The sequence below is a fragment of the Ceratotherium simum genome, chromosome 28 (assembly GCF_057802395.1).
Source record: "Ceratotherium simum simum isolate JZ-2026a chromosome 28, ASM5780239v1, whole genome shotgun sequence".
Classification (NCBI taxonomy): Eukaryota; Metazoa; Chordata; class Mammalia; order Perissodactyla; family Rhinocerotidae; genus Ceratotherium; species Ceratotherium simum.
Window position 1 is genome coordinate 7,595,729 of NC_141927.1, and position 13,301 is coordinate 7,609,029.

A 13,301-nucleotide genomic window follows, 5' to 3' on the forward strand; every position below is an offset into this window, starting at 1 on the left:
GTCACTGTAATATTACCGGAATTTCAGCCACGGCTTACTTCTACCTATGGCTGGAAACTTTATAAGTGAACAAGCACGTCTCTCCATGCAGTCACGTGGTGCTGTGAAGACTGTCAATTGTGAGGATCCATTACCTTCTCTTTGCATCGCTCTTCTTCTTCTTGATACCTGTTCCAGGTAAGCTGGGTGAGGAAATGAGAAGGTTGAAAGAGTTGAGAAATTGCCATTCAGAGTCAGTCCCTCTCCATTCTTCACCAACTTTATCTTTGTCATATGGGATGTAGATAACTTCTTTTTTTCTGACAAGAATCATTAAGAACCTTAAAACAGGTTTCCCAATCTTTTCTGATCCACTCTAAAGAGACTAAAAAGTCTACAAAAGCCACCTCTTCGTGGGAAGACTGTTATACTTGTTAGGGACACATGAAGAAAGTGATGTAAAAACCTTAATGCCAGCAGGAAAGACTGATGTAATCTGAGAACAGAAGCACAGAATTCCTTTTTATTAGCTTAGTGGTTCCAAATACTTCCCAGTGTGTTCTTTTTCTTTATTGCAGGACATGGAGGATTCACAAATGCATTAAAAAGTATTATTACAAAATAAGAAATGGCTGGTGTGCTGTGCTGCCTTCCAAAGGAGGAACAGATAGGATCCTGTCCTTTGAGAGGTCAAAACTGCAGCTAAAAAAAGAAATAAAATATCCAGAAACATGATGAGAATGTTGGAAATTGTGAAAATGTCTCCTTGAAGTTTATAGAAGCAAAATCAAACTAAATATTTTTTTTCAAAAAGATTGGAAGCTTGATTCTTGTTGTTGTTGTTTTTTTTTTTATTCTGGTTATGGTGCTAGGTGTTATCAAATAGGCAACTTAGAGAGTGTTAAAGACTCACTTTTACTTCAAATATTGTACAATTTTTAGAGGAATCCACAAGGGAACTGAACTGATTGTTCAAGGGTTATCAGATTTTATTCCTCTGTTGTAAGTTTTATTCCCAGTAAAATTGGACTGCTTGTCCTTCCTGGAATAATCCCTTTGCTATATAGTTAAGGAAATAACGGCCTGTTATTTTCCAAATTTGATAAGACTATAAACCCACAGATTTAGTACTCAAAGCAATCTAAGCAGAATACACAGAAAACCACACTGTGAACATGATAATCAAATTATTTTAACCAGTGATAGAGAGAAAATCCTAAAAGCAACCTGAGAGAAAAGATACATTAAATACAAAGGAATAAAAAGAGGAATTACAGCAAAGTTTTCACCAGAATCTATAGAGGCCATAAAAAAGTGTACCAATACCTATAAATATCAAAAGAAAAAAAAATGTCAACCTAGAATTCCATACCATCAAAAATATACTTCAAAAATGAGTGTAAAATGGACTCTGGGTGATAATGACATGTCAACACAAGTTCATCAATTGTAACAAATGTACTATCTACTGGGGATGTTGATAATGGGGTGGCTGAGCATGTGTGGGGTCAGAGTGTAAATGGACATCTCCATATCTTTCATTCCATTTTGTTGTGAACCTGAATCTACTCTTAAATATACTCTGTTTTTAAGGAAAAAAAGGTGAAAACTTTTTAAACAAACAAACAAAAAAGCTAAGAAAATTCCTCTTTAGGAAACCTGCACTATAAAAGAAAAAAAGAAAAAGAATTTCTTCAGGCAGAAGGAAAATGATACCTATGAATATTTGGCTCGACATGATGGAATGAATGTCCTGCTAAGATGAACAGTCTATCTTTTTTTTTCTTTCTTTTTTTTTTTTTTTTTGTGAGGAAGATCAGCCCTGAGCTAACAGCCATGCCAATCCTCCTCTTTTTGCTGAGGATGACCGGCCCGCAGCTAACATCTATTGCCAATCCTACTGATTTTTTTTCCCTTTTTCTCCCCAAAGCCCCAGTAGATAGTTGTATGTCATAGTTGCACATCCTTCCAGTTGCTGTATGTGGGACGCTGCCTCAGCACCACCAGACAAGCGGTGCGCCGTTTCATGCCCGGGATCCAAACCCGGGCCGCCAGTAGGGGAGCGCGAGCACTTAACCACTAAGCCACGGGGCCAGCCCCACTGAACACTCTATCTTAAAGGGAGATATTGTCATCTCAGTAAAGAGTAAGATCCAAATACATGGTGTCTGGAAAAACCCACTTGAGATATCAAATATAAAGACCAAGGTAGATTAAAAATAAAAGGATAGAAACAGATAAGCTATGGAAACATTAATCATTAGAAAGCAGAATTAACTATATTGGCTAATTGGCTATAAATAAAGCAGATTTTAGGACAAGGAGTGTTACCAGAGACAAAGAAGGGCATTTGTCCTAATGATAACCTGGTTAATTCACCAAGGACATGTATTAACACTAAATCAGAATGCACCTAATAACAGTATTTTAAAATTCTTAAGAAAAAACAGATAGAAATGAGACAAGGAAGAGATAAATCAACAAGTACAATGGGACATTTGAACTCTTCTATGTTTGTAATCAGAAGAAAAAGTAGACAAAATATCAGTAAAGACATAGAAGATTTGAACAACAGTATCGTCCAAAGTGACGTAATTGAAATGTATAGAAAGTTCCACCCAATAACAGCAGAATAGAAAGGGAACAAGTGGTAGTTATGAAGAATGGATAAGTCTAGAGATCTAATGTGTAGCATGGCGACCGTAGTTAATAACACTGTACTGAATACTGGAAATTTGCTAAGAGAGTAGGTTTCAGGTGCTGTCACCACACAGACAAAAGATGGCAACTATGTAAGGAGAAGATATGCTGATTAGATACAGAGTAGTAACCATTTCACTATGTATAAGGATATCAAATCATCATTTTGTACACTTTAAATATATGTAATTTTTATTAAAAATAGGATAAAATAAATAGGTTCGAGAACTAAGGAATGGTGTTAATAAATGCAGATTTCCAAGCTTACTTAAAATACATTCTGAAGCATTAAGAGGTGCTTTTATGATCAAATTAATATTCAACTTTATTTCCAGTTTTATCAAGTGAATGTTAGTGAGGAATGTAGTTGGCTCCAACCAAGTTATTATTCCTTTTCCTATGAAAAGTATGAATTAAACTTATAATGGTAGTTTAAAAAATCCAATGGCATTTTTCACAAATATAGAAAAAACAATGTTAAAATGTGTACAGAACCTTGAAAGACTCTGAATAGCTAAAGCATTCTTGAGCAAGAAGAACAAAACTGGAGACATCACACTTCCTGATTTCAAATTATATTACTGAGCTATAATGAAAACAGTATTGTACTGACATAAAAACAGACACAGAGACCAATGGAACAGAAGCAAGAGCCCAGAAATAAACCCACACATATATGGTCAACTAATGTTTGACAAGATGCCAAGAATACGTTACAGGAAAAGATCGCCTCTCCAACAAATGGTGTTGGAAAAACTGGATCTCCACATGCTGAAGAATGAAATTGGAACCCTATCTTACACCACACACAAATATCAACTCAAAAAGGATTAAAGACTTAAACATAAGACCCAAAACAATAAAACTCCTAGAAAAAAACACAGGAGAAAAGCTCTCTGACATTGTTCTTGGCAATGATATTTTGGATTTGATGCCAAAAGAACAAGCAATAAAATCAAAGATAAACAAGTAGGACTACCTCAGACTGAAACATTTCTGCACAGCAAAGGAAACACTGAACAAACTGAAAAGATTTTGTTCCTTTAGTGCTCCAAGTATCTCCTGAGGGTAAGAGAATGACAGTAGCAGCACAAGAGGCTGTCATTGACAGAGCATTAGTCTATCCTTGGGGCTGTAGGAGAAGGTCTGGGGATGTTCTCTGAACACCCTGGGACTGTGTGGGGATAATTAGGAACATAGACTTTGAAGAGAGGCTGATTGTGTTCTGAAATATATCTCTGCCCCTTGGTGGCTTGTGACTTTGGACATGACTTTTAAGTTATCTAGACTCCAGGATCATCTTCTGTAAAAATTGGATAATGCCTGCCTGGCCCGGATGTTTATGAGAATTAAATGAGATAACTTCTATAAAAGTGGCCATAAGCAGTGCCAGCTACTGAACATGGCTCACTGCAAAATAAAAATGTGGGACACCTTGTTCAAAGGGCAGGAAAAGAAAAGGGCTGTTAAAAGACACTGAGAAATACTCCTTTTTTTAAAGTATTTTATTACATATAAAAAGTAATGGGAATAATAGTTATACCGGAATAACATCCACTTAAAAATCACAAAAAATATTTTCAATGTCATAATTTTAATAGAATAAGCAATAATACTTGACAAATGGGATATCTTGATAGATTATAAATTTTTATCTGGCCCATTTTTCTTCAAATTCATTTTAGATCATCAAAATTTATACTTTAAGCAACTTCATTTTTTCTTCTGAGAAGAATCTGCTGATGCAGCTGTCACTGGAGCTGTTAAGAGTATTTTGTGAACTATTACAACATTGGGAGAAATTATTTTAAAAGGTAAGTTTTGTTACATTCAGAGCTAGTGATTCTTTTTTATTTTTAAACATTTTATTGACTTCTATAGAGCTGGTGATTCTTTTTTTTTTTTTTTTAGCTTATTTGTTTATTGCAGTAACATTGGTTTATAACATTGCAAAAATTTCAGGTGTACATCATTGTACTTCTATTTCTGCATGGACTACATCATGTTCACCACCAAAATACTAATTACAACCCATCACCACACACATGTACCGAATTATCCCTTTCACCCTCCACCCTCCCCGCTTCCCCTCTGGTAACCACCAATCCAATCTCTGTCCCCCAGCCATTTGTGACAACATGGATGGACATTGAGGGTATAATGCAAAGTGAAATAAGTCAGAGGGAGAAGAGCTGGTGATTCTTGTGAGAGAATTTTTATAAAAAGACTTAACTCGTTACAGAAATCAGTTTTCGGTAAGTTTGTATTTAATTTTAAATGCAAATTTATACCATGGGATTTTGACATTTCCTGTAACTTGGGGAGGCCTACAAGAAACTGAAAGTGGCTGCATGATTTGTGTTTAAATAAGGCCTGTTCATGCAATCTATTGCTGTGTCTTCAATAACAAGGAAGAATTAATTGAAAAATTGTCTTCATTGTTGATCACTGATTCATCTGAAGCCTCATATGAAAATAGCGCTCTTTTCTGTTGAGTCTGACTATCTTCATTGGTTTAATTTCTATTTCTAAGCCTGACAACTCCTTAAAGAATTCAAAACTCTTGGAAGATGTCTAAAAAACCCTTGGTATGCTTTCTTGCAATGTCCATGCACACATTCTTATTTTGCAATAATTTACTGATGACAGTTTACTGCCTGAGTTCCCGCGATTCCTGTGCCGGTGCACAAGGCCTGGAATTACTATCTGTGCAGATGTGCCAGGAATGGCTCTGACGATGGATGGGCACAGAGGACTTGGGGTTGCCTCCACGGAGAGACCATCCTTTCTTCCAGTGCCCAGGCAGCTGCTGCTCTGGCTGCCATTATCACCGCCAACCCAGGTCACACCGAACCTCTTCAGCCACAGGGTGCCCCAGGTGCTGCAGAGATATGTGCGCTCTGGGAAGCTGGGCCAACTGTACCCAAAGATCCTACTTTGGTGTCTCTGGGCCTGAGGTCACCGTGCACGCTGAGCATATCTGCTCTGCCCAGTTGCAGGTTCACTTGTTCCACTGGACTTTACTCACAAAACACAAGTTTAAAGAAAAAACTATTATGAATGTCAGTGGTGGCAGCAGAGCATTAAACCAAGCAGGGGGACTGTCTGAGAGCAGGTCCCTGTGTGACCGTCACAACCCAAGAAGCCAGCCCTGGCCACAAGAGATGGGAACCAGTAAAAACTGCTTTTGTTTGTTACCATCGAGGACTCTCTGCTGAGAAACTTGTTTCATACAGTTGTAGATGAGAAAGACTTCACTGTTAAAAAGTGAATCTCTAGGAATGGGACACCCCACTCTTTTCTGTGGAGATGAGGCACTTTGCCACAGAGACATTGCCTCAATTTCCTACTCAGCTATGGATAAAAGGGGTTTGGGGACACAGCGTTTACCTTTCTTTAAGGACAGGACCATGAGTCTCCCTTTCAGCCCAGGATTCATAGTAACCATTTTATACACAGCATTGTTTTGGTTTGAGCCTGGGAAACTACTAATTCATTCAGATTTTAGCTAAACTCAACCCTTTCCTGAATCCTGTAATAACTGCATCTCTGGTTTTCAGCGAGGCTTCCATAGTTTCGCTGGAGTGTGCTCTCCTTGCTGAAGTAAGATTAAAAACTCTACCTTTGATGGATAAAGGTGCCCCTAGGCTTTGTCTCCAAGATAAACATAGCCACAAAGGAGTCACCCTTAGACCATGCCAATGGAACAGAAGCAGCTGCAATCATAGGAATTCCTGATGGGAATACTCAGCCCCATGTCCTTAGGCCATGACGCTGATGCTACCTACTCTTTCGAGTAGTCATCACCAGTGATCCATGGGTGATACATTCCACAGTGATTTTTAGATTTATGGCCAATTTTGCATTCTCATCTAATGGGGCTTTCACAAATGCACTGGGATCTGGACAGTGGAAAAGTATACAGAAAAAAATGTTATTATCCAAAGGAAATGAAAACGCTAACACAAAAAGATATCTGGGGCTGGCCGAGTGGCGTAGTGTTTAAGTTCTCACACTCCCCTTCGGTGGCCTCAGATTCACAGATTCGACTCCCCTGTGCAGACCAATGCACTGCTCATCAAGCTGTGTGTGGCAGCATCCCACATAGAAACTAGTGGAAGATGGGAACAGATGTTGGCTCAGAGCTAATCTTCCTCAGAAAAAATAGGAGGATTGGCAACAGACGTTAGCTCAAAGACAATCTTCCTCATGTTCCCCCAAAAAAAGATATCTGCACCCCCATGTTTATTGCAGCATTATTCATAGTAGCCAAGATATGGAAACAACCTAAGTGCCCATCGATGGATGAACGGATAAAGAAGATATGGTGTATATACAAAATGGAATACTACTCTGCCATAAAAAAAGAAGGAAATCTTGCCATTTGTGACAACATGGAGAGACCTTGAGGCTATTATTCTAAGTGTAATAAGGAAGACAGAGAAAGGTAAATATCATATTATTTCACTTATATGTGGAATCTGAACACAAAAATATCAGAAACTGAACTCATAGATACAGAGAACCTATTGATGGTTGCCAGAAGTGGGGGATGGGAGAAATAGTTGAAGAGAGTCAACAGGTACAAACTTCCAATTTTAAAGTAAATAAGTCAAAAGGATGTATTGTACACGTACTGCAGCACAGTGACTCTAGTTAATGAAACTGAATTGTAGGTCTGAAAGTTGCTATGAGAGTAAGTGTTAAAAGTTCTCATAATAGCGCAAGCCCCGGTGGCCCAGTGATGAGGTTCAACACACTCCATTTTGACAGCCTGGGTTCAGTTCCTGGGTGAGCACCTACACCGCTCATCTGTCAGTGGCCATGCTGTGGCGGCAGCTCACATACAATGAGGGGAAGATTGGCACAGGATGTTACAAAAAAAGTTCTCATCACACACAAAAAGAATACTTGCAACAGTGTGGTTATAGATGCTAACTAGACTTATTGTGGTGATCATTTCAGAACATATACAAACATTGAATCATTATGTTGTACAACTGAAAATAATAGAACTTTGTATATCAATTATATCAATAAAAAATGCTATTGGTGGTTCTCTGGAATTGGAAAATGATTGCAGGAAAATTCACCCTCTTCTATGGATGAACATTTAAACGACAATGTATTACTTTTATTACAATAATTTTCACCAGTAAGAGTTGAGATTGATATCAAACATAGAAAGGTGGAAACTAATTTACTTCAACTTCTTCAAAGTGCTTTACCAAAGTGTGGTATTCCTTTAAGAATGCTTACCCTAAAAAGTGAGACATAACAACCTAACTCTATGTGTGAATCTAGATCGAAAATGAACTAGGAATGAAATCAACAGTTGTAAAGCACTTTCGTAAAACAATTGTGGAAATGTGAATATTGACTAGATATTAAATGACATTAAGGAATTATTGTCATTTTTAATGTATGCAAATGCTATCGTAAGTTATGAGGGAATTTTTTTTTCTTTTTAGGAGATGCATGCTGAAATAATTAGAGTGAAGTGCCATAATGTTTTCCTCTTCCTTTAAAAGATGAAAGAAATATAGCAAACATATATATATATGTATATATAGACATTTTTAAAGAGTTTAATTTAGGAAAAGCATATACAGTCAGCCTTGTGTATCCATGGATGTGTAACCATGGATACAGAGGGCCCACAAAGGGACTCAAGCACCCATGGATTTTGGTATCTTCGTAGGGTTCTGGAACCAATCGCTTGTGGATACTAAGGGATAGCTGTTTAGGCTATCTTCCACATTCAGTTTTTCCTTATACTTACTTCCCTTGGAAAAAAACAGTTTTAGGGTCAGGATTGATGAATGTGCTCCTCAATGCAAGCCTGCTTACCACACAGGGAAACAAAGTCACAACAAGGGACATAACTTATTGGTGATTACACCTAGAGCCTTAGCTGGGAGCTCCTTCAGAACTTCCTACAGCATCCTGGCCCAGCCCTCTTCTTCACACCCCATCAGAAAATTCCTCATGTGGAAAGTCATCACTGGTCTTGCATAGACAATAGCATCAACAGCTGCCTTTTGAAAACATCTCTGCCCTGCTGCAAACCACAGATCTTGAAAATATGACAATTTGAATGAAGAGATACAGTAGACCATGACTAGATTCTACTTCTTTCTCTACTGTCGTATTACAGCACTTATCAAAACTGACCCTGGATTATAGAATTTTTTCCTACAAAGTCTGTAAACAACCAAATATATTACTTATAGATAATTATAATATATATATATATAAATAGTTGTTTGTCTCTCTCAAAGGTCATTTAGAGCTAAAGAGGAAGGAACCAAGATTAATGCAATTCATTTTCCCTCAGGAACTCCCATGCCCCAAGCACCAGGCACAGGGCTCTGTCCATTCCTGGTCACCACTGTGTGCTTTGCTGGGTCTCAGAGGAATGGTGACGGTCCAAGTGACACTCGGAGACCTCGCAACAGCCTGAATATCCGTGGGCTCCTTCAGAACTGGGACCCACCGACTATAAGGAAAGCGTGTGGAGGACTTAGAGGTCCACTCAGTCCTTCACTACAAGAGCCAAATGGCAAGGTAAATTCTTGGCTTTGACATCTCTGAAAAACAAATAAACCCCTGGCTCTCAAAGCACAGAAGTTATGTAGCCCTGAATGTTGCCTGAGTTACTAAGTAAACTGAGACTACAAGTGTTGTTCTTGCTTTGTGCTTCACAGACTCTGAGGAGATGTGTCTAGTCACGAGTTCATCCTCCCATCCTTTTTCTGATGAAGAGAAATGGAGCACCTATCTGCCTCATCATATGTCACATTGGGATTATGGTAAATTTTATAAGACTTTTGACATGAAATGTTACCATCTCCTGATAACCTATGGAGGGTCAGGCCCAACTTGTCCATCTTTCCTTAGTGCCCAAAGCCCTCCTTGTGCTGTGAAAAACCATGACGATCTCTCTCAGGATGCTGGGTTTGAGCAAGCCCTCCTTCATCCCTGGGAGCTGAATATGCCCAGGGGTGATGCAATTAGAGGAACTAGCTCCTAGTTTGGCCTGAGACTGTCCCTTGACTCAGAAAAAACAAAGTTGGCAGATTGAAAGTTCCATGGGGCAGGAAAATGAGCACCAGGAGTCTGTTCCCATATGGAGACAGGCTTGGCCCCTCACCCCAACAAGGCCCCACTAGAACCGAGCAAGAAAAGAAGACGTTTCCGGCCCCAAAGACAGTAGAGGTTTATCTGGGATTTTCCATGTCCTAAATTGCATAAGGGTGACTGGATGTACTTGTGCTCTCAAGGCCATACCCATAACACACCAGGTAAAATATTCAATTTAATCACTGTCATTTCCAAAGTTGCAGCCAATACTAAATTCTGCCAATAACCTGGGACATTTATAAAGTGCAAAACTCAGTTCCTTCTCCAGTCTCAGCTTGCTGCTAAGCTGATTCTGATTTCTGATTACTCAGAAAGCACAAGTAAATCTTTGCAATGACTCATCTCTTTCTGGTACAATTCCTATTGCATCTAAAATAAGAAAGCATTTCCTAATTAGAATGAAAAATTAGTTTGGGTGCTTGAAAAGTTTTTATCAATTTTTATCTAAGAAGAAAATCTACATGCAAAATAATATGGCTCACAATGCTATATAGATGAAGATAAATAAAATAAAAGCAAAAAAAAAAGACAGATGCTCTAGAAAAATAAAAAATGTACATTAAGGAAATATAATCACAACAGACTATTTTGACTCTATAATGAATTGTATTTTATACTGTTAGGATTAAGTTACCATCAGCTACAGATTTGACTAAAAATAGTGATATAAACTTATTGGGATCAGTATAAGAAAGTTAAATCGCCATCTTAACAAAAATTAACACTGGCAATAAAGAAATAGCTATATAAAGGAATTAATAAGAAATATGGGGGCAGCTCCCAGCAGAAACAGCTCTCAAGATGACAGAGGTGCCTCTGCAGAGTGGCTTAGAGGGTGAGGTGGGATGGGAGAGGGTATCATGGAATTATTTAACTGTGTACATATTTTTTTAATTAATATTCAAGACACGTTTGAAATCAACTGACATGACGCATATTGCACATTTCACGTGTCTGATATAGGTGGCCCTACCCCCGGCCTTAGTTCCTGCTCTAAATCACAGAGCAAATAATGGCACAAAACTTCCCATTACAGAACATTCCAGCACAGTACTCCGTACATGTCAGAGACTCCATGCATCTTTCAAGTGAGGGATAATTTTCTTTCAGGTGAGTCTCAGGCAACTACGTTGTTTTGCAATAATAGGTGGGAAAATGCCTTGGAAATGTTAAGCACTAGAGCAGTTTCTTGACTGTGGCACTACTGACAGCTCCTTGCTGTGGGGGATGTCCTGTGCCTTGTAGGATGTTGAGCAGCATCCCTGGCCTCTACCCACAGTTATGACAGTGTCTCTCCCAGTTATAACAATCAAAAATGTCTCCTGGCATGGTTAAATATCCCTCGGGGGGCAAAATTGCTGCCCATTGAGACCCAGGGCTCTATAGGCAGGAAAGGTGGGGTATCCCTCAACACAGCACTCTGGAAAAGGAGGCAAGTGTTGAGATGGTCCCTTAAAGTCTGCAAAAGAATTTTGTATGAAATTCTTCTTTCCTTTTAAATTTTTGGAGAGAATCCCTGGGACATATGATCCCGAAGGGGCTAAGGACCTGGGGTGGCTGGTGAAAGAGGACAGGGGGGCTCTCCCCTTCTTACTTACCTGTGCCGTCATACTGACAGGGAGCAAGTCCTTGGAAAATGTTCGTTGGAGTAAATTTATCTGTGCTCTCATTTAGTTTCTCTTGTGTCAAATACCACAGGAAGGCAGGCAATCGATAGCGAGAACACCACAGGCAATTCTAGCAATACCAACAAAACAAAATGCTGCCCCCTTTTTAAGAAGTGGAGTAGAGAGAGCAAAGCATAAAAAAACCATGTGAAGTCCGTGCTGTTTTGCTACTCAACATAAACCAGCATTCTATCTTTCACCCTTTCAGGAAGGGAGAAAGGAATATAAAGAAATGCAAGTGATGATGGTGAGGGGAAGGGTGGGTGCCATAGCTGGACCAGAAGGTTGCCTTCAGACTCCTGGCTGCCCCAAGTCACTGATGAGAAGACTGGAGGCCTAGGGAAGAAGCCCAGGGAGATAACCTTTCTACAATATTGAGTATCCCAGGGAGCTCAAAAGGGCTTCCAAGAGACTTAGGTGGTAGGGAATAGAAAAGTGATGCTCCAGGAAGTAGGAGAGAGGCATAAAAACAGAGCTGGGAGAATGCCACCAGCAAACTTTGCCCTCTTGTAACTGGCCTGGTGCTCATCTTATGCCTCCTCTCCCTCAATTCCTGTCTCTTCCAGGCTGGGTAGGAAGACTCCACCTTTTCACAGCCTATCACAGCCTTCTCAGTCTCTCTTTGAAGCTTGCCCAATGATTCTTCTTTGGTCAAGTTATTTTACCTGATCACAACTGTCTCATTTCAGCCTGCTATAACAAAATACCACAGACTGGGTGGCTGACAAACAATAGAAATTTATTTCCCTCAGTTCTGGAGGATGGAGTCCAAGATGGGGGTACCAGCATGGTCAGGTTATGGTGAGAGCCCTCCTCCAAGTTGCAGATGGCCAACTTCTAGTTGCATCCTCATGTGGTAGAAAGAAAAAGAGAGAGCTCCCTGGGGTCTCATTTCTAAGGGCATTAATCCCATTCCTGAGGACTACACTGTCATGACCAAATCACCTTCCAAAGGCCCAATCTCTTAATACCATCACATTTGGGGGTTAGGATTTTATTATGGAAAATCCCAAACATACACAAAAGTGGGGAATAGTACAATAAATTCCCAAGAACCAACATCCAGGTCAACAATTATCAACACATGGCCCATCTCTCGTCGTCTGTGACGTCACCCACACCCCTTCTACCACTGGGTCTTTCAGAACCAAATCCAGACCTTGTGTCACCTCATCAGCAAATATGTTTGCTTTTCTACGAATGAATAAATTCCTTATCATCTCTTTCCGATTTAGACTATGCCTGTGAGATGTCAGGTAAACTTTTTAAGGTCGAAATTGAGGTCACCTCTTGGTGAGAGGTGTGGAAGAAATTATGATACCCTCAACCATTAAGAAAATTCCGCCATGTTCTCAGGGAGGGCCTGGCAATTTACAAGGGCACTCTGTTGCACAATGAACAGGGTACTCCAACTCCAGAGATGCATCTTGATAATTTATAGGCGGACTTTCCACAAGTCATAGGAGGGTGAGAATAGAAAATCCAAATCAATAAGACAATGACCCAAGACACCTAGGGGAATTTTAATCAATTTGATTAACAGCTAGTAGCCCTTAGAAACCAAGCAGTGTTTATTTTGGGGGAGGGTTTCCATTTCCACCAACAAATAAACAAGAAAATTTTTAAAAAATATTCCATTTTAACCAATGAGAACTTTATACTGCTTTAAAAAAAAAAACCCACTTAATAAACAATATTTAATATATGAACTATTTGCATTAGAAAATTCTCAAAGTGCTAGGAAACTACCCCACCCCCCCACCTTAAAAAAAAAATACATAATGATTATAAACATTGGCTCTGGAGCCAGGA